Genomic DNA, 20,577 nt, shown 5'->3' with positions numbered 1-20,577 from the left:
ATAGTTGATAAAAGGAAATAAATGGTGTGGTTAGGTTTAAGTGAAAACTATAAAGGAGTAGAAGAATGGTTCTCAAGCTTGCTTGGTTGACACAACCTATTTTCAAATGAATGACAGATTTCCCAACTAAATTATAATCTTGCTGAAAATATGGACGTGCTGCATGAAAAATATTTTTATTTTAGTAATGTTGTTAGAAAACATTTACTTGCAGATACTATTGAAATGTATTTGACAGCTTCTCACTGCAGGAGCATGTGCATCTGTCTTTACCAAAGAGGGAGATGTTACCTGGGCCAGAGAGAGCAAAAGAGCCTAGAGGTCAAGTTTGAGATTGTGCTGGTATGAGTAAAGAGGGGTGGGAGAAGGCTCATGTGGTGTTTGGAACAATCGAATTAAATGGTCTATTGCTGTATTGTATCTCTAACTATTTAGATTCATTTTTGTGCATCCATCTTTCATAAAGAGGTGTTGATATGCCACTGTGATACTCCCTTGCTGCAACACAGCATCAACTTCTTAAGAAGTGATTACTCCACATTTTCCTTCTCCTTTGGCAAATAAACTGAGATGTGGCCTTTGTATTCATTGTCCAGCTGTAGAGTAGAGTAAAATGATTAGGTTTAGCTAGAAGAATTGGCTAAATATTCATAAGATGTAAAAAAAGGCCTTTCCATCTTCATATTATGTTAAAACCTGAAAGCCTTCTGATACTACCCTGTGACTTCTAAGGACAGACCAATTCAATCCAAGCGGCCAAGACACAATGGATCATATGCATGTTAATCTGCTGGATATGCCTACCAAGAGAGCTGTAACATATACTACATCAACAGTGTTCTGCCATCAGACCTTTCTGTAATGCTGTAATATTTGTGGTTCCCCAGTTTTCTGGTTCCTCCCAGTGCTTTGTCAACTTTAAACACCAATAGTCTATCCAACAATTTGTTTACAATTTTATAGAAAAAATGTGAAATATGGCCTGGGAAGCATCTCCCTCTTTCCTAAAGACAGATACAGAAGTATTCATTTAACAGCTCACAACATAGTCTAACTCAATTTAAATCTCCTGTTTTCTCTCTAATCATCTGTACGCATTTTACCACCCTGTTACTATTTATGTTTATAGCAGACTTTGGAACAACTCTGTATTTTGGCTGCCAATATTTTATCATACTCTCTCTTTGCTTCTGTTATTTCCTTATTTATCCCCTGTCTGATCCTTATGCGTTCCTTCTAGTTCTCAAATGTATTATCTGCCTGACACCTGTTGTAAGCACACTTTTATTTCGTTGGATGATAACGGAGGCAGAAAGTATACACAGAGCTCTGAATTTGTTTGCTGTATCTTTCCCATTTGAGGGAGTGGACCATGACTTTGTGAAACATCTATTGCAGATTTTCCTGCCAACCTCATTCTAGGCTATCCTCCCACTTCTGTTTTGCCTCATTGAAGTCAGCTCTGCACCAATTTGTTTTTTCAGCCATTGGACATGGTCAGCATTTATTGCCTATCCCTAGTTACCATTGGAAAGTGTTGGTGAGATGATGATGCTTGAACAAGTGAAATCTGTGCTGTAGGTTTGACCTAAAATGCCATTAAGGAGAGAATTCTAGGATTTTTTTTCATAAACAATATAGAAATATATTGCCTTTATTTTAAAGTCAGGATTGGGAGTGGCTTGAAGGGGAATTTGTAGGTGGTAGTGTTCCTGTGTATCTGCTACACTTATCCTTCTAAATGGTTACTGGTCACATTTGGAAGGTGCTGCCTAAAGATCTTTGGTGAACTTCTGCAGTTGATCTTGTATATGGTACACACTGCTGTTACGAAACATTACTAGTGGAGGGGTGGATGTGGTGTCAATCAAATGAGCTGCTTTGTTCTCATTGAGTCTTAATGAAGCTGCATTCAGCCACGCAAATGGGGAGCATTCTATTGATACCTTTAGGTGATGATGATCACTCTTTCTTAGGTGTTCACCAACTGACACTTATTGCACTCTGCCCACCTGAATTCCAAGAACCAGGTCCAGTAATGCAGCCTTTCTGACTTAACTGGACACATATTGGTGCAGAAAATACTGCTGATTACAGTCAAGGATACTTTCTTGTCACTGCCCTGTACAGTACCAGTATCCCAGTAATTGAATAATTATAATGTTTGCAGCTCTCTGATTTATGTGCAGATTTCCCTCCACACTTTTCCCACTAGTTGGCAGCCCATGGATGACATCTAGTAATATAATTGCTTTTCTTTTATTCCCTCACTTCAGTTACATTGATTGTGTCCTTGAATTGTCTGGAACGTGATCTTTCTCCAGCATTGCAATGCTGTCCTTAACCAATACTGTAAACCCTCCCCTCCCTCCTTTTCTGAACATCTTGTATCTTGAAACACTTAACACCAGTCTTGTCCTTCCTTGAGCTAGGTCTGTGTTATGACAATATCATACTTCCATGTGGCAATTTGTCCCTTTAATTACCCAATATTATTTACTATCATCTGTGTATTCACATACACACAATAACCTTGACTATTTCTTCTGTACTCTTAAGTTACTGTTGACCTTAGCAGAGAATAGTTTAGTATCTATTTAGTATTTTATGAACTGTGAAGGTCTTCTCTACAATCCTTGTTTGGTTCCCACACCCCTTTCAAGCTATTTTAAAGCCCTTCCTACAGTACTATTAAAATGCCCCACAAGGAGTGGCTAAAACGTTTTATTGCATTACTCTTGGCAAGAGCTAGTACAAACTCAACAGGACTGAAGACCTTGTTCAGGACCATACTGTTCTATTATGTTTTAAGCCACTAACTCAAAAGGTGTAAATGATGTTAATGCTTCATATTAGAGTCATAGAGTAATATGTAGGGAAACAGGCTATTCAGCCCAAACTGGTCCATGCTGAACATGGTGTGCATTCAGCTAGTTCCAATTGCCTGCATTTTGTCCATATCCTTATAAACCCATATGGGTTTATGGTCTAAACCCTTCCCATCCATGTACCTATCCAAAAGGTTTTTTTAGTTGTTGCTATTGTAACTGCCTCAACCCCTTTCTCTGGCAGCCCATTCCATGTACGCACCAATCCTGGCATGAAGAAGTTGCCCCTCAGGTTATTCTTAAACTTTTCCCTTAAACCTATGCCCTCTAGTTTTTAATTCCCCATCCCTGGGAAAAAGACTATATGCGTTCATCCTACCTATGCCCCTCATGATTTTATACACCTCAGTAAGGTCACCCCTCATTCTCCTACATTCCGAGGAATAAAGTCCTATCCTGGCCAACCTCTCCCTATAACTCAGGTCCACTAGTACTGCCAACATACTCGTAAATCTTCTTTATACAGTTTCAGGTTTAACTATGTCATTCCTGTAAGGGTGACCAAAACTTGCACAATACTCCCAAGTGTGGCCTCACCAATGCCTGAAACAATGGTAACATAACATCCCACCAACTCCCATTTTCAATGCCTCAACCAATGAAGACCAGCAGGCTAAATGCCTCCTTCACCACCCTGTCTACCTGAGACACTGCTTTCAATGAATTATGTACTTGTACATCTAGGTTGCTCTGTTCCACAACACTTCTCAGGATCTTGCCATTTACTGTATAAGCCCTAACTTGGTTTGACTTACCAAAGTGCAACTCTTCTCTATTGAATTGCATTTACCAATCCTCAGCCCACTTCCCATCTGACCAGGATCCTCTTGTAACTTTTGAGAACCTTCTTTGTTATCAACGATACCTCCTAATTTTGTATCACCAGCAAAATGATTAATCATGCCCCGTGCATTCACATCTAGATAATTTATGTAAATAACAAAGGCCCCAGCACCGATCCCTGTGGCACACCACTAGTCACGAGTCTCCTGTCCAAGAAACAACCCTCAACCATCACCGTCTGCTCCCTACCATCAAGCCAATTTTGAATATAATTAGCTATCTGGCCCCCAAGTGATCTAACTTTCCCAAACTAGCCTGCCGTGTGGGACCTTATCAAAGGCCTTACTAAAGTTCATATAGATAACATCTACTGTCCTACCTCATCTACCCGCTTGGTTACCTCTTGTTCCTGAGTATTCTGTTGAATCTCCACCTAAACATATGAGGAGCATTCTGCTATTCAGTATTATTGGGAAAAAATATATTTTGTTAAAGTTTTTGGTTCACCTCTATCAGGGCAGTTTGTAAGGTACAACAAACATGTATGTTCACTACATTAAAAAAAACAGGAACTGCAGATGCTGGAAATCAGGAACAAAAACAGAAATCGCTGGAAAATCTCAGCAGGTCTGGCAACACATGTGGAGGCACATCAGAGTTAAACTTTTGGCTCCAGTGACTGATCCTGAGGATTTCATCAATACAAGTCAAACTGCCTGATTTAAACTTTCGAGCAAACTTGACAGTTAACAAGCAGTCATCATTAACTGATACATTCTTTGTGGCATTGCCCCTGCCAATCAGCACTCTTCATGCAGTTAAATATTGTTCACCCCTTACCTTGGTAAATGGACATCATGGTTCTGATCAATACAGGAGAAAATGTGCAAAATGTTATGACAAAATGTTTTTTTTTCGGCAATACCCCTATCAAGAGACCACTCTGTACTTGCTGGTCTACCTATATTGAGAAAGTAACAGTTCAGTTGGGTGTGTTCATACAGTTCTTCATGATTCAGAGTATTAGGCTTGCAATTGAAGAGGCTCTCCAGTACATGTGGGTGGCAGTGAGGATATGTTCTGATGGGTAGAAATCTTTTGAACTTTACGCAAATTTTGAAGCCAAGCACCAGCAACAAACAAATGGCGTGGGAGCAGTTTTCACAAAGGTTGCATCATGTAAATTACTAGATCTGGAGCACCAATGAGATTAAGGTTTAGTTTACCAAAGAGCTTTGCGCACTCATTGTAATCTTTAAATATAATGAGTGCATCTTTCCCGCAAAAGGACCAGCAATCACTCCTGAATTAAGATCAGTGGCAAATGAGGAGTTTTTGAGGTAGGGGACAGGGGATTGCGGAAGCTGAGGGAAATTTGTAACTAGAACATAGAACATTACAGCACAGTACAGGCCCTTCGGCCCTCGATCTTGTGCCGACCTGTCAAACCGATCTCAAGCCCATCTAACCTACACTATTCCAAGTACGTCCATATGTTTACCCAATGATGACTTAAATGTACCTAAAGTTGGCGATTCTACTACCGCTGCAGGCAAAGCATTCCATTCCCTTACTACTCTCTGAGTAAAGAAACTACCTCTGACATCGGTCCTATATCTTTCACCCCTCAATTTAAAGCTATGCCCCCTCGTGCTCGCTGTCACCATCTTAGGAAAAAGGCTCTCCCTATCCACCCTATCTAACTCTCTGATTATTTTATATGTTTCAATTAAGTCACCTCTCAACCTCCTTCTCTCTAATGAAAACAGCCTCAAGTCCCTCAGCCTTTCCTCGTAAAACCTTCCCTCCATACCAGGCAACATCCTAGTAAATCTCCTCTGCACCCTTTCCAAAGCTTCCACATCCTTCTTATAATGCAGTGACCAGAACTGTACACAATACTCCAAAGTGCAGCCGCACCAGAGTTTTGTACAGCTTCACCATAACCTCTTGGTTCCAGAACTCAATCACTCTATCAATAAAAGCTAAAACACTGTATGCCTTCTTAACAGCCCTGTCAACCTGGGTGGCAACTTTCAAGGATCTGTGTACATGGACACCAAGATCTCTCTGCTCATCTACACTGCTAAGAATTTTACCATTAGCCCTGTACTTTGCCTTCCGCTTACTCCTACCAAAGTGCATCACCTCACACTTGTCTGCATTAAACTCCATTTGCCACCTCAGCCCAGCTCTGCAGCTTATCTATGTCTCTCTGCAACCTACAGCATCCTTCGTCACTATCCACAACTCCACCGACCTTAGTGTTGTCTGCAAATTTACTAACCCATCCTTCTACGCCCTCATCCAGGTCATTTATAAAAATGACAAACAGCAGTGGACCCAACACCGACCCTTGCGGTACACCACTAGTAACTGGTCTCCAGGATGAACATTTCCCATCAACTACCACCCTCTGTCTTCTTTCTGCAAGCCAATTTCCAATCCAAACTGCTATATCCCCCACGATTCCATTCCTCCGCATTTTGTACAATAGCCTATTGTGGGGAACCTTATCGAACGCCTTGCTGAAATCCATATACACCACATCAACCGGTTTACTCTCATCTACTTGTTTGGTCACCTTCTCAAAGAACTTAATAAGGCTTGTGAGGCACGACCTTCCTTTCACAAAACCGTGCTGACTATCCCTAATCAATTTATTCTTTTCTAGATGATTATAAATCCTATCCCTTATAACCTTTTCCAACACTTTACCAACAACTGAGGTAAGGCTCACTGGTCTATAATTACCAGGGTTGTCTCTACTATCCTTCTGGAACAGGGGAACCACATTTGCTATCCTCCAGTCATCTGGCACTATTCCTGTCAAAAATGACGAGTTAAAGATCAATGCCAAAGGCTCGGCAATCTCCTCCCTGGCTTCCCAGAGGATCCGAGGATAAATCCCATCCAGCTCAGGGGACTTATCTATCTTCACCTTCTGAAGGATTTCTAATACCTCTTCCTTGTGAACCTCAATCCCACCTAGTCTAGTAGCCTGTATCTCAGTATTCTCCTCGACAACATTGTCATTTTCTAGAGTGAATACTGTTGAAAAATATTCATTTAGCGCTTCCCCTATCTCATCTGACTCCACACACAACTTACCACTACTATTCTTGATTGGGCCTAATCTTACTTTAGTCATTCTTTTATTCCTTAAATACCTATAGAAAGCCTTAGGGTTTACCCTGATCCTATCCGCCAACAACTTCTCATGTCTCCTCCTGGCTCTTCTGAGCTCTCTCTTTAGGTCTTTCCTGGCTACATCGTAGCCCTCAAGTGCCCTAACTGAGCCTTCACATCTCATCCTAACATAAGCCTTCTTCTTCCTCTTGACCAGAGATTCCACCTCCTTCATAAACCACAGCTCCCGCACTCTGCAGCTTCCTCCCTGCCTGACAGGTACATATTTATCTAGGACACACAGGAGCTTTTCCTTGAATAAGCTCCACATTTCTAATGTGCCCATCCCCTGCAGTTTCCTTCCCCATTCGATGCTCCCTAAATCTTGCCTAATCTCATCGTAATTGCCTTTCCCCCAGCTCTATCTCTTGCCCAGCTGTATACACCTATCCCTTTCCATTACTAAAGTAAACATAACAGAATTGTGATCGCTATCACCAAAGTGCTCACCTACTTCCAAATCTAACACCTGGCCGGGCACATTACCCAGTACCAAATCTAATGTGGCTTCGCCCCTTGTTGGCCTATCTACATACTGTGTCAGGAAGCCCTCCTGCACACTCTGGACAAAAACTGACCCATCTATAGTACTCAAACTATAGTGTTCCCAGTCAATATTTGGAAAGTTGAAGTCCCCCATGACAACTACCCTGTCTCTCTCACTCCTATCAAGAATCATCTTTGCTATCCTTTCCTCTACATCTCTGGAACTATTCAGACGCCGAGAGAAAACTCCCAACAGGGTGACCACTCCTTTCTTGTTTCTAACCTCAGCCCATACTACCTCAGTTGACGAGTCCCCAAACATCCTTTCTGCAACTGTAATACTGTCCTTGAACAACAATGCCACACCTCCGCCCCTTTTACCATCTTCTCTGTTCTTACTGAAACATCTAAATCCCGGAACCTGCAACAACCATTCCTGCCCCTGTTCTATCCATGTCTCCGAAATGGCCACAACATCGATGTCCCAGGGCAACAATTCTGCAAGTTCACCCACCTTATTCCGGACGCTCCTGGCATTGAAGTACACACACTTCAATCCAACTTCTTGCTTGCCGGTGCCATCTTGCTTCCCTGAAACTTTATTTCGGGCCACCCTACTCTCAACCTTTTCTATAGTCGAACTACAATTTTGGTGCCCATCCCCCTGCTGAATTAGTTTAAACCCATCCGAATAGCCTTAGCAAATTTCCCCCCAGAATATCAGTACCCCTCTGGTTCAGGTGAAGACCATCTTGCTTGTAGAGGTCCCACCTACCCCAGAAAGAGCCCCAATTATCCAAGAATCCAAAACCCTCCCTCCTGCACCATCCCTGTAGCCACGTGTTCAACTCCTCTCTCTCCATATTCCTCGCCTCACTGGCACGTGGCACGGGCAACAAACCAGAGACAACAACTCTGTTCGTCCTAGCTCTCAGCTTCCATCCTAGCTCCCTGAATTTCTTCATTAAATCCCCATCTCTCTTCCTACCTATGTCGTTGGTGCCAATGTGGACCACAACTTGGGGCTGCTCCCCCTCCCCCTTAAGGATCCCAAAAACACGATCAGAGACATCACGCACCCTTGCACCTGGGAGGCAACACATCAACCGTGAGTCTCTCTCGTCTCCACAGAATCTCCTATCTGTCCCCCTAACTATGGAGTCCCCAATGACTAATGCTCTGCTCCTCCAATATTGTTTATGTTTCCAGTGTTGTTGTTTTCTGAAATATGCTATGCAAGCACAATTCAATATTTTCAAACATATGCAGGTTTTGTGCCTAATTCAGTTTGTCAGCTTTGACTGTTGGGAGGTACATGTTCAAAAATCAGATATCCCATTATCACAGTTCTTAAATGGAATATCAAATGGACTAAAAACAAATTCCTGGAGAAGCTCAGTCGGTCTGGCAGCACCTGTGGAGAGAAAGCAGAGTCAACATTTCAATCCAGTGGTAGTATTGTTTTGGGTGAGAGAAAAGGCAGTTGGAAAAGCCTACAAGGCAAATCAGTTTTAAAATCTCAGAGCAGCAATTAGTTTCAAAGAAGTAATCATATTCTTGTAATGAAGGAGAAATACTACGGAGATTTAGTGGTAATCCAGCAAATAAAAGATTTGCTGTTACAGCACTGACATGAATTTCCACATGAATTAACCACTTATCTATCATCTTAATACAACCTCTTTGCCACTACCTGCTTTCCTCAATTACTGTCTCTTTTATAATTCAGGGCATCCTGAAGCATTTTACAGCAATGTATAAATTATTGAAATACAGTAGCCAGTTCACACAACAAGGTTCCACTACAGCATTAAAGAAATGACCAGATAATCGGCTTAAATAACAAATAAAAATTGATCAGTGCATTGAAGAGAACAGCTCATCCCTTCAAAATACTGCTGCAGGATGTTTTTTCTTTATCATTCACTTGTGAGACATGGGTGTTTTGTGTGTCTATTCAGTGGAAGCAGTGGCTGCCAAGGTATGGGAGGTGCTCAGAATATTTGAGAGTCTTAACTTCACCACATGTGGGAGGAGTGGGTCAATGCGTGACTTTGGTTTTGGACACTTTCGCGGACAAGCTGAGGTGGTCCTCTACAGAGTTGAAGAGATTGAGAATGGCATGCAAATCTGGGGCAGGATAACAATACTGTAGTCATCTGCAAAGTGTAGATGATTTAGTTTAGCATGGAGGTGACTGAGTTTCAAGAGTTCTCCATCTTGACTGGTACCGGCGGATAGTTGATCTTTGAGGTCAATAGCCATTGCCCGGTTGCTTAAGAAATACTATATGGCTATCACACATTTGGTTAACCCTGCATGAGTTTTGAAGGCATCTGTTACAGATCTCCCACTCAATACCATTGCAATTGTTACGGGTAGATTGCCAGTTTTCAAACAAATCTCTCCCTTTCCTCACCGTCCTTCCATAAGCACATTATAATTTAGTTTTCCTCCTTTTTAACCAGTGAAGGAAGTTGGGACATTGAACAGCATGGTGGCTCAGTGGTTAGTACTGTTGCCTTCCAGTGCCAAGGACCTGGGTTTGATTCCACCCTTGGATGACTGTCTGTGTGGAGTTTGCACGTTTTCCCTAGGGGTTCGGCAAGTTCTGGAGCACAAGTCTTTAGCACTATTATAAAAAGTTGTCAGGGTCCATAGTCTTTGCTGTATCCACTGCCTCCAACAGTTTCTTAATATTGCGTGGAGTGAATGAAATTGGCTGAAAACTGGCATCAGTGATACTAAAAAACCTATGGAGGTGTCCAAAGTGGATCATCCATTCGCACTCACTTCTGGCTGAAGATTGTTGCAAATGCCTCATCTTTTGCACTGATACGTTGGTGTCTTCCATCATTAACAATGGGGACATTTGTGGAGCCTGCTCCCCCAGTGACATCTTTAATTGCCAACCACTGTTCACAACTGCAGAGCTTATATCTGATTATAAAATGTGAGGCTGGATGAACACAGCAGGCCCAGCAGCATCTCAGGAGCACAAAAGCTGACGTTTCGGGCCTAGACCCTTCATCAGAGAGGGGGATGGGGTGAGGCTTCTGGAATAAATAGGGAGAGAGGGGAAGGCGGACCGAAGATGGATGTCCCCTCCCCCCACTGCACCACACAAATAGCCCAGCTCTTCCCCTCCACCCACTGCATCCCAAAACCAGTCCAGCCTGTCTCTGCCTCCCTAACCTGTTCTTCCTCTCACCCAAGATAATAAAATGTGAGAATGGATGAACACAGCAGGCCAAGCAGCATCTCAGGAGCACAAAAGTTGACTTTTCGGGCCTAGACCCTTCATCAGAGAGGGGGATGGGGAGAGGGAACTGGAATAAATAGGGAGAGAGGGGGAGGCGGACCGAAGATGGAGAGTAAAGAAGATAGGTGGAGAGAGTATAGGTAGGGAGGTAGAGAGGGGATAGGTCAGTCCAGGGAAGACGGACAGGTCAAGGAGGTGGGATGAGGTTAGTAGGAAGATGGGGGTGCGGCTTGGGGTGGGAGGAAGGGATGGGTGAGAGGAAGAACCGGTTAGGGAGGCAGAGACAGGTTGGACTGGTTTTGGGATGCAGTGGGTGGGGGGGAAGAGCTGGGCTGGTTGTGTGGTGCAGTGGGGGGAGGGGACGAACTGGGCTGGTTTAGGAATGCAGTTGGGGAAGGGGAGATTTTGAAACTGGTGAAGTCCACATTGATACCATTAGGCTGCAGGGTTCCCAGGCGGAATATGAGTTGCTGTTCCTGCAACCTTTGGGTGGCATCATTGTGGCACTGCAGGAGGCCCATTGTGGACATGTCATCTAAAGAATGGGAGGGGGAGTGGAAATGGTTTGCGACTGGGAGGTGCAGTTGTTTGTTGCGAACTGAGCGGAGGTGTTCTGCAAAGCATCTTCCCTGGACTGACCTATCCCCTCCCTACCTCCCCACCTATACTCTCTCCACCTATCTTCTTTACTCTCCATCATCGGTCCGCCTCCCCCTCTCTCCCTATTTATTCCAGAACCCTCACCCCATCCCCCTCTCTGATGAAGGGTCTAGGCCCAAAACGTCAGCTTTTGTGCTCCTGAGATGCTGCTTGGCCTGCTGTGTTCATCCAGCCTCACATTTTATTATCTTGGAATTCTCCAGCATCTGCAGCTCCCATTATCTCTTCCTCTCACCCATCCCCTTCTCCCACCCCAAGCCGCACCTCCATTTCCTACCTACTAACCTCACCCACCTCCTTGACCTGTCCGTCTTCCCTGGACTGACCTATCCCCTCCCTACCTCCCCACCTATACTCTCCTCTCCACCTATCTTCTTTACTCTCCATCTTCGGTCCGCCTCCCCCGCTCTCCCTATTTATTCCAGAACCCTCTCCCCGTCCCCCTCTCTGATGAAGGGTCTAGGCCCGAAACGTCAGCTTTTGTGCTCCTGAGATGCTGCTGGGCCTGCTGTGTTCATCCAGCCTCACATTTTATTATCTTGGATTCTCCAGCATCTGCAGTTCCCATTGTCACTTATATCTGATTAGTTGGTTGTGGGATTGCTTAGCTCTATCAATCACTTATTGCTTGTGCTGTTGGCACACAATTGGTCCTGTTTAATAGCTCTGGCAAGTTGATGCTTAATTTTTACGTATGCCTGGTGCTACTGCTGGTATTCTCTTCTGTACTCTTCATTGAGCTAGATTTGATTTCCTGGCTTGATAGTAATGATAGAGTAGGGTTATGACTCGTCATTTGGTTACAGATTGTGCTTGAATAAAATTGCACTGCTGCTTGGGGCCCAAAACACATCATGGATGCCAATTTTGAGTTCCTAGACCTGTTCAAAGTCTGTCCCATTCAGCACGGTGATAATGCCACACAAAATGATGGAAGGCATCCTCAACTTGACTGTGTCTTCACAAGAAACATTCACTCCTATGAGTACAACGTCAGAAGTACACATATATGACAGGTAGGTTGGTAACGGCAAGATAAATTAAATAGTTTCATTTTGTTGGTCTCCCCACCATTTGCCCCAGACCTCGTCTGGCAGCTGTTTCAATCAAGTCTGGCCACTTTGGTCAATAGTGGTACAACTGGACAAAAGCTGAGGCTCCTCTATTCCCAACTTCTCAATCCCCTTGCTACCTCACTCACAATCACATGCTCCTGCTCCAGCTAAACCAGAAAACCAAATCAGAAGACTCGATTCTGAAGGTGCAAGGCCACCTCCTGGAACTACATATCCAGGTAAGTTTCTGCCTCCTTTAAGTTGTCTTATATACATATATTAACATCACTATGTTAAATTTTAAACTGGTGATGTATGGCTTTTTATTTTGCAAGGAATGTAATAATTAAATAGGTTAGTCTTTTTCAGAACCATCATTTTATACCAGCATGTGTCTGATGACTGAAGTCCTCCTAGAAGACTAATGGAAGTTTGTTTACACTGCAGAACAGGAACAGAAAAAAAAAACACTAAGTCATTATCTTAGAAGAAGCAAGAACGCACAAGCTTTTAGTAATGTAGTTAATGTAGTCAGACATAAAGGTAGTGCCTCTGAGGAAAAAGTGTTTTTTTTAGAGTAATTCAGTGACTAAGTTACTTTGGTGTAAGAGTTATAATTTGTGAAAACTTCCAGACTAGAAGTGTTTGGTTAGAACTCTGCAGATTATCAAAGGATTTTAGGGAAGTCCAAGCTTCCAGTGTGTGAATAGTTGAGAGAAGTGGCTTTGCAGTTCTTAGGACCAGACTTGAGGAGAAACAGTTTAATCAAGAAAACAAATTTGACTGGGGAGGATTTTCTTCCCTAGAAAAAAAAGCAAAAATCTGTGGATGCTGTAAATGAGAAACAAAAATGTAGGATGTTGTCTGGTATGGAGGGAAGGTCTTACGAGGAAAGGCTGAGGGACTTGAGGCTGTTTTCATTAGAGAGCAGAAGGTTGAGAGGTGACTTAATTGAGACATATAAGATAATCAGAGGGTTAGATAGGACGGATAGGGAGACCCTTTTTCCTAGGATGGTGACGGCGAGCATGAGGGGGCATAGCTTTAAATTGAGGGGTGAAAGATATAGGACAGATGTCAGAGGTAGTTTCCTTACTCAGAGAGTAGTAAGGGTGTGGAACGCTTTGCTTGCAATGGTAGTAGATTCACCAACTTTAAGTACATTTAAGTCGTCATTGGATAAGCATATGGACGTACATGGAATAGTGTAGGTTAGATGGGCTTCAGATTGGTACGACAGATCGGCACAACATCGATGGCAGAAGGGCCTGTACTGTGCTGTACTGTTCTATGTTCTATGTAAATTGCTAGAAAAACCCAACAGGCCTGGCAGCACCTGTGGAGAGATATCAGAGTTAATATTTCAGGTTATGTGACCCTCCCTCAGTTCCAATGAAGGGTCACTCAACCTGAAACATTAACTCTGATTTCTCTCCACAGATGCTGTCAGACCTCACTGAGCCTTTCCAACAATTTTGCCTTTTTTTTCCAAACTTTTTTTCTGGAGTTTAATTGACTGTAAACTGGTGGTATTGGAGAGTAGACAGGATTTCATTTTGTTGGGTGCTTGAAAGTTTTTATACAGGATTATATGTAAATAGTTTGGTTTGTTTTGATTTGTTTTTCTTCCTTTAAAAACACTTCTGCTTTGTTACTTAAACCAAACCTATGGCTTGGCATGCTTATATTTCTGTGAAAAACTGTCATGCTACATTTTACAAAAATAACAAAAATATGATCTTTCAAGCCAGATTTCATCCTGGGATATGACTTGCCCAGTAGTAACATCACCTGGAATCCTAACAAGATACTTTGTTTAATCAGAGGCAACACAGTATGGAGCTGCAGGAACACAGCAGGCCAGGCAAAGTGAGGAGCAGGAGTGTTGACGTTTCGGGTTGGGACCTTTCTTCAGAAAAATGAATGAAGGATCTGCCATGTTCCACAGTCACAGCACATCTCCTGCCATCCATCTCTATTATATGATAATTAATTTGTTACTTTAAACTGGATGGTGCATGTATGGAACAAGTTGCCAGGAGAAGTGGTGGAGACAGGTACCATTACAACATTTAAAAAGCATCTGGATTGATATGTAAAGAGGAAGGATTTAGAGTGATATGGCCAAATGCTGGCAGTTGGGACTAGGTCAGATTGGGATGGCTGGTTAGCATGGACAGATTGGGTCTGTTTCCATGTTGTATGACTCCATGACTCTATAGGTAATTTAGAATTAATATCCCTCTTACAGTCGGTAAATTTTGTGGATGATAGAAACTTTACCAAATTTACAATTATTAAAATGTTATAATTGTGAACAATTTATCTGTATTTTGAAGATAAATTCAGAGGATAATTACCCACCAAGCAGCATTTACCTGTTTTCCTGTTGCATTACATTTGTAATTTGTTTCTCTAAAAGTGATTAGTCACAGACTAATTCCAGACCTGCAACCAGACTGGCTCTGGCTATTTTTTTTAATTGCTACATCGGTGATTAATCACATGTTCACAAGAGGCTTCACAGTATTAAACTCTGCTAGATGTTCTGTGACGTCAGAACATAAGTTTATTACACAAAGTAGATAAACAAAGCTGTTTCTGTCTGTCTGTCTATGGAAGACAATTAGAAATATCTCATTACAAACAGCAAAACAAAGGTACAGCCTGTTCAGCAGCATTATCCATCATAGGTACTCAGTTCCAGAGCAATTTCATTCCTAACTCAACACCTAATGTTTTTATTTAACTAACTTCTTATTTTTCCTGAACTACAGACATGTTTTTCATTTCTTTACAAGTCCATTGGCCTGAAACTGTCACAATTCTGTTGGCCTTTTTTTCTCCTTTCTAGCACTTGAAGATTTCTATCTAAGCTCTCTTGTCTTGGAAGCTTCAAGGCGAGAAACTATTCTGCTGAAGTGACTAAACAAAATGTTTGATTTTATTGAACTGAACTCTGTGTTCTACTGAACTGCATATTTGAACCTTCTCTTGTAAAGTCAAAGCTAAACTCTTTGCCTTAATGTACTTAATCTGTCAAAAACTCAACAATATTAGGATTTTATCCTTTAACATTATAGAGGTTCTCCCAGGCATTTAATTGCAGCTATATCCCTTTCTGAAATGGTGTATTTAAGTCATTGTTCAAATGACTTTCTGAATTTTGTTTTAGAAACAAATTACCTTCACTAAATTGACCAAAATCTATTGTCTCTATTTTAGATCCGAATCCCAAAATGGTAATAATACATTATGCACATGCCACTTCTCCTAACCTATAGCAAGGGAACCCCAAGAAAATTCACTTCTTAGATCTCCAAATGAAAAGGAATTTCAAGCCAAGCATGAGAGGCCAGAAATGAAGAGAGTCTTAGAAAGGGTTCAATACTGCCTGCAAATTAACTAGCTACCTTTTCCTCCCATCAGTCTATGTCCTGTAACCTGTGGAAATGTATCTAACTGGGCTTTAGCATAATACATGCACCATGATATGGCAGCCTGTTACACATTAATACAGGGGATAATTAAGGTAACATGTAATGAATCAAACACACCTTATGATCCTGTTAGGATCTAATGCTAAATGCAAGTCAGCTTACTTGACGGGTTAAATTAGAATTATTTATAACCTTAAAGTGCAAGCAATAATATATTTACTAATAGGAATTGTAAGTTTCAAATAGATAGAATTGTAATTGTGACTTGTTATTCGTTGCATTAAGATATTTTGTGCATTTCAACATATGCCCTACAGCTAGAAATTGGCTAATAGTAAACTCTGCTAACTCTTTATGATCAGAAAAGTAACATATTTCCCAAAAATGGTCATAGGCTGTGAGACCCAACACCTGAGCACACCTAATGTTGGGAAAATGGGTCCTATTTTGATGCCAAAATGGTGCCAACATTTCTGGCCAGGCAGCGATGGATGTGATTTTTGGTAAGGATGCCAATGTGGGTGAAAAGTGGGCAAAGAATGCAAATCAGGATATCAGTCAGCTGATTTCAGGCCAACAATGCCATTTTGAATGTTGTTAGCCATTTAACTCCCTCTCTTGATCGCACAGCTAAATAGACCTTAAGTACCGGGAAGGATATCCTGACCACCTCCCCCCATCGCCACCCATTCTACCTCCCCACCAAAATACTCAGTCCACTCCGGCAATGCTATTAGAAATATTATCTGTCTAAGGTTGTAGATGGGTTGTGGAACTTCTGATGCTGTTTAAAGTTGGTGACATTGACAGGGAGTGGAGTTTATTGTGCAATGAAAACAAACAACAACTTGTGTTTATTTAGCATGTTTAATGTAATAAATTGCCCCAAGGTATACTCCAAGGTCAAATTTTAGGATTGAACTTATGGAGCAACATTTGACATTGCAGCACATGCGGGTCTATTCGGGCAAATGATAAAAAGCTCCGTGAAAGAACAAATGCTTGAGGACTGTTATAAAAGAGGTAAGCGAGGAAGGGAATCACAAAGGGAAGGAAGTCCAAAGCGTAGGGCCCAATTGGCAACTGAAGAAACATCCTTAAAGATCAGAATGAATATGATCAGGAATACTGAATATGGCAGGCTTTACAGAAGACTGTACCTGAGGTGTGGAGTGAGGGCAGGACATGAGGATGCTGTGGGGCCAAAGAGAATAAAATAATATTCAGTATCAAGACCATGAAGCAATTTCAAAACAAAGGTAAGAATTTCTGCTTTCGCTACATCGTGAGTCTATATACAATAGCAAGGTCGTATGTGATGGAAGAACAGCATTTCGGGCAGATCAGGATGCAGACTGCGGAGTTTTGAAGGGCCTCGGGTTAATGGAGGTACAAAGGTGGGAGAACATCCAGGAGTGCATTGAATAATTAAGTACAGGGAAAACAAAGGCATATCTTCTCGGTAGACTGAGTGAGCTACTGCTTATGATGAAGATTGCTGACACCATCCTCTTTAAGTAAGAAATTACAGAGCCTGATAATGGAAAACCATTTCTTATTTAACTAGAAGAGTCTCAGTTCAGAGTCCGCAGTTCAGAGAAGGTTCACTAGTTTGAATCCAGAGATGAGGGTATCTGTCTTATGAAAACAGATTGAGCATTTTAAGCCTATAGTTTCTGGAGTTTAGAAGAGTGGCAGGAGATTTAATTGTGGTATGTAAGTTATTAACCTTAATTCACGATCAAATAATGTAGTGTCACACTTGTCCTGATGTCTATCTTGAAGTATGTGAGTTGACCATTAACATAAATACCAGTTTGCTAAAATTTAAAGCCTGGATCGTCCTTTTTCCCATTGGAAAACTTTAGGTTTTTGTTTTGTTTTGAACTGTAATATCGCACTAATTACTTTGTGTAGCAACTTGATTTCTTTTTGTGCTTAAACTGTGTCCAACTTTTGCATGTTTTCTGAAAGTACGTATTGCAGCAAAGACAAAGCATTTACTTTTAAATACTGGGCTGTCCGAGCCAGTGAAGTTTATTTGCTCCACAGCACTGGCAAGAACTTTGTGTTTTGTACCTACCCAATTTATCTGATGCTGTAGTTTGGTATGGTAAGAAATAAATGGATCTGCTGATCTGCTGTGCCAAAGTTGATCTCCTCTTCTTAGGAATGATTGATGTTGCTCTGGATGTGAATTTGCTCGCTGAGCTGTAAGGTTCGTTTTCAGACGTTTCGTCACCTGTTTTTTATTTGAAAAAATATACTTTATTCGTAAGTTGCACAAAAAATAAAACATATTTACACACCTACCCAGTCATGCAAGCCGCTCCAGGTTACCCAGGGGGTACATACACCAACTAAAGGTAAAAAACAAAGAAGGGAAAAAAAAACAAAGCAAAGAAAATACCCCGGCAGTCGTCACCCCGCACAGTCCCAGTTGGCCCCCTGACCAGTTGGGGAAGGCGCCAGCTGGGCCCAGTTACCAGATAGGGTTCTTTTTTTCCTATTCTGGACAAGGGGTTTCATACTGTTGTCTTTCCCCACCGCGCCTTGGCGGCGGCTGCCCCAAGCTTTAGCACGTCCCTCAGCACGTAGTCCTGGACCTTGGAGTGCGCCAGTCTGCAACACTCGGTCGGGGTCAGTTCTTTCAGCTGGCAGACCAGCAAGTTGCGGGCAGACCAAAGAGCGTCTTTCACCGCATTGATGGTCCTCCAGGCGCAGTTGATGTTGGTCTCGGTGTGCGTCCCCGGAAACAGCCCGTAGACCACAGAGTCCCGCGTCACGGAGCTGCTCGGGACGAACCTCGACAAATACCACTGCATCCCCCTCCAGACCTCCTGCGCATAGGCACACTCCAGAAGGAGGTGATCGACAGTCTCGTCCCCCCTGCAGCCACCTCGAGGGCAGCGTGCGGTGGCGCAGAGATTCCAGGCATGCATAAAGGATCTCACTGGCAGAGCCCCTCTCATCGCCAGCCAAGCAATGTCCTTGTGCTTGTTTGAAAGTTCTGGCGATGAGGCATTCTGCCAAACGACTTTGGCAGTCTGCGTGGGGAACCACACGACGGGATCCACCCTCTCCTTTTCCCGAAGGGTCCCGAGGATACTACGTGCTGACCACTGCCTGACGGCCTTGTGGTCAAAGGTGTTTCCTTTCAAAAATTTCTCTACGAAGGACAGGTGGTACGGGACGGTCCAACTACTTGGAGCGTTCCGCGGCAACGAGGCCAGGTCCATCCTTCGCAATACCGTGGACAGGTAGAACCTCAGTAAGTAGTGACACTTGGTGTTTGCATACTGAGGATCTACGCACAGCTTGATGCAGCCGCACACAGAGGTAGCCGTCAGGGCGAGGGTGGCGTTCGGTACGCCCTTTCCCCCATTTTCCAGGTCTTTGTACATGGTGTCCCTGTGGACCCGGTCCATCCTCGACCCCCAAATGAAGTGGAAGATGGCCCGGGTGACTGCAGCGGCACAGGTCCAGGGAATAGGCCAGGCCTATACAACGTACAACACACGCCACATACAACAGTACCGAAAGCCCCTCGCACCTGACAACCAGTTTCTTACCCGCGATGGAGAGGGACCGGAGCGTCCATCTGCCCAGCTTCTGCTTCAATTTGGTGATACGCTCCTCCCAAGTCTTAGTGCACGCCCCAGCTCCACCAAACCAAAACACCCAGCACCTTCAGGTAGTCTGTCCTGACGGTGAAGGGGATGAAGGTGCGGTCGTCCCAGTTCCCGAAGAACATGACCTCGCTCTTACCCCTATTGACCTTGGCACCCGAGGCCAGTTCAAACTGGCCGCAGATGTCCAATAGTCTACTCACCGACTGACGATCGGTGCAGAAGACGGCGACATCGTCCATGTACAGGGAGGTCTTGGCCTGAAGGCCTCCGCTGCCTGGGATAGTCACGCCCTTCAGGCTCACGTCCTTCCTGATGGAGGCGGCAAAGGGCTCCACACAGCACATGAACAAGGCAGGAGAGAGCCGGCAGCCCTGCCTGACTCCAGATCTATCAGGAAAACTGTCTGATTCCCACTCGTTGATCGAGACTGCGCTAACGATGTTGGTGTAGAGCAGCCGGATCCAATTGCGGATGCCCTCCCCGAACCCCAATTTGGAGAGGACGTCCCTCACGTAAGCATGAGAGACCCTGTCGAAGGCCTTCTCCGGGTGCAGGCTGACGAGGCAGGTGTCCACCCGCCTGTCCTGTACGTAGGCGATCGTATCACTGCTGAGCGCGAGGGTCTCAGCGATCTTCCTGCCCGGCACAGCACAGGTTTGGTCAGGGTGAATCACCGACTCCAGGACAGACCTGACCCGGTTGGCTATGACCTTGGCCAGGATTTTGTAGTCCACGTTCAAAAGTGAAATGTGATGCCAATTCTTAATTTCTTCCCTCTCCCCCTTCCTCTTATAAATGGGGGTGATGATGCCCTTCCTCATGGACTTGCACATTTCCCCTGCCCGAAGCGCACTATCGTACACCTCCAGCAGGTCCTGGCCGACCAGGCCCCACAGAGCGGAATACAGCTCGACCGGTAAGCTGTCGCTTCCGGGAGTCCTATTCCTCTCCAAGGTTTTGAGGGCTCTGGTCAGCTCGTCCAGGGATATCGGCCGGTCCAGCCACTCCCTCGTGCCGTGATCTAAGACCTCCATGATAGACGACAGGAATGACTCGGAGGCTGTGCTGTCTGCGGGCTTCATGTCGTATAGTCCGGCATAGAAGGATCTGCTGATCCTCAAAATGTCGGGCCGAGACGACGTCACCGAGCCGTCGTCCTCCTTCAGCCGGCTAAGCACAGAC

The sequence above is a fragment of the Stegostoma tigrinum genome, chromosome 3, assembly GCF_030684315.1.
Source record: "Stegostoma tigrinum isolate sSteTig4 chromosome 3, sSteTig4.hap1, whole genome shotgun sequence".
NCBI classification, from domain to species: Eukaryota; Metazoa; Chordata; class Chondrichthyes; order Orectolobiformes; family Stegostomatidae; genus Stegostoma; species Stegostoma tigrinum.
This window is presented reverse-complemented; position numbering follows the sequence as displayed.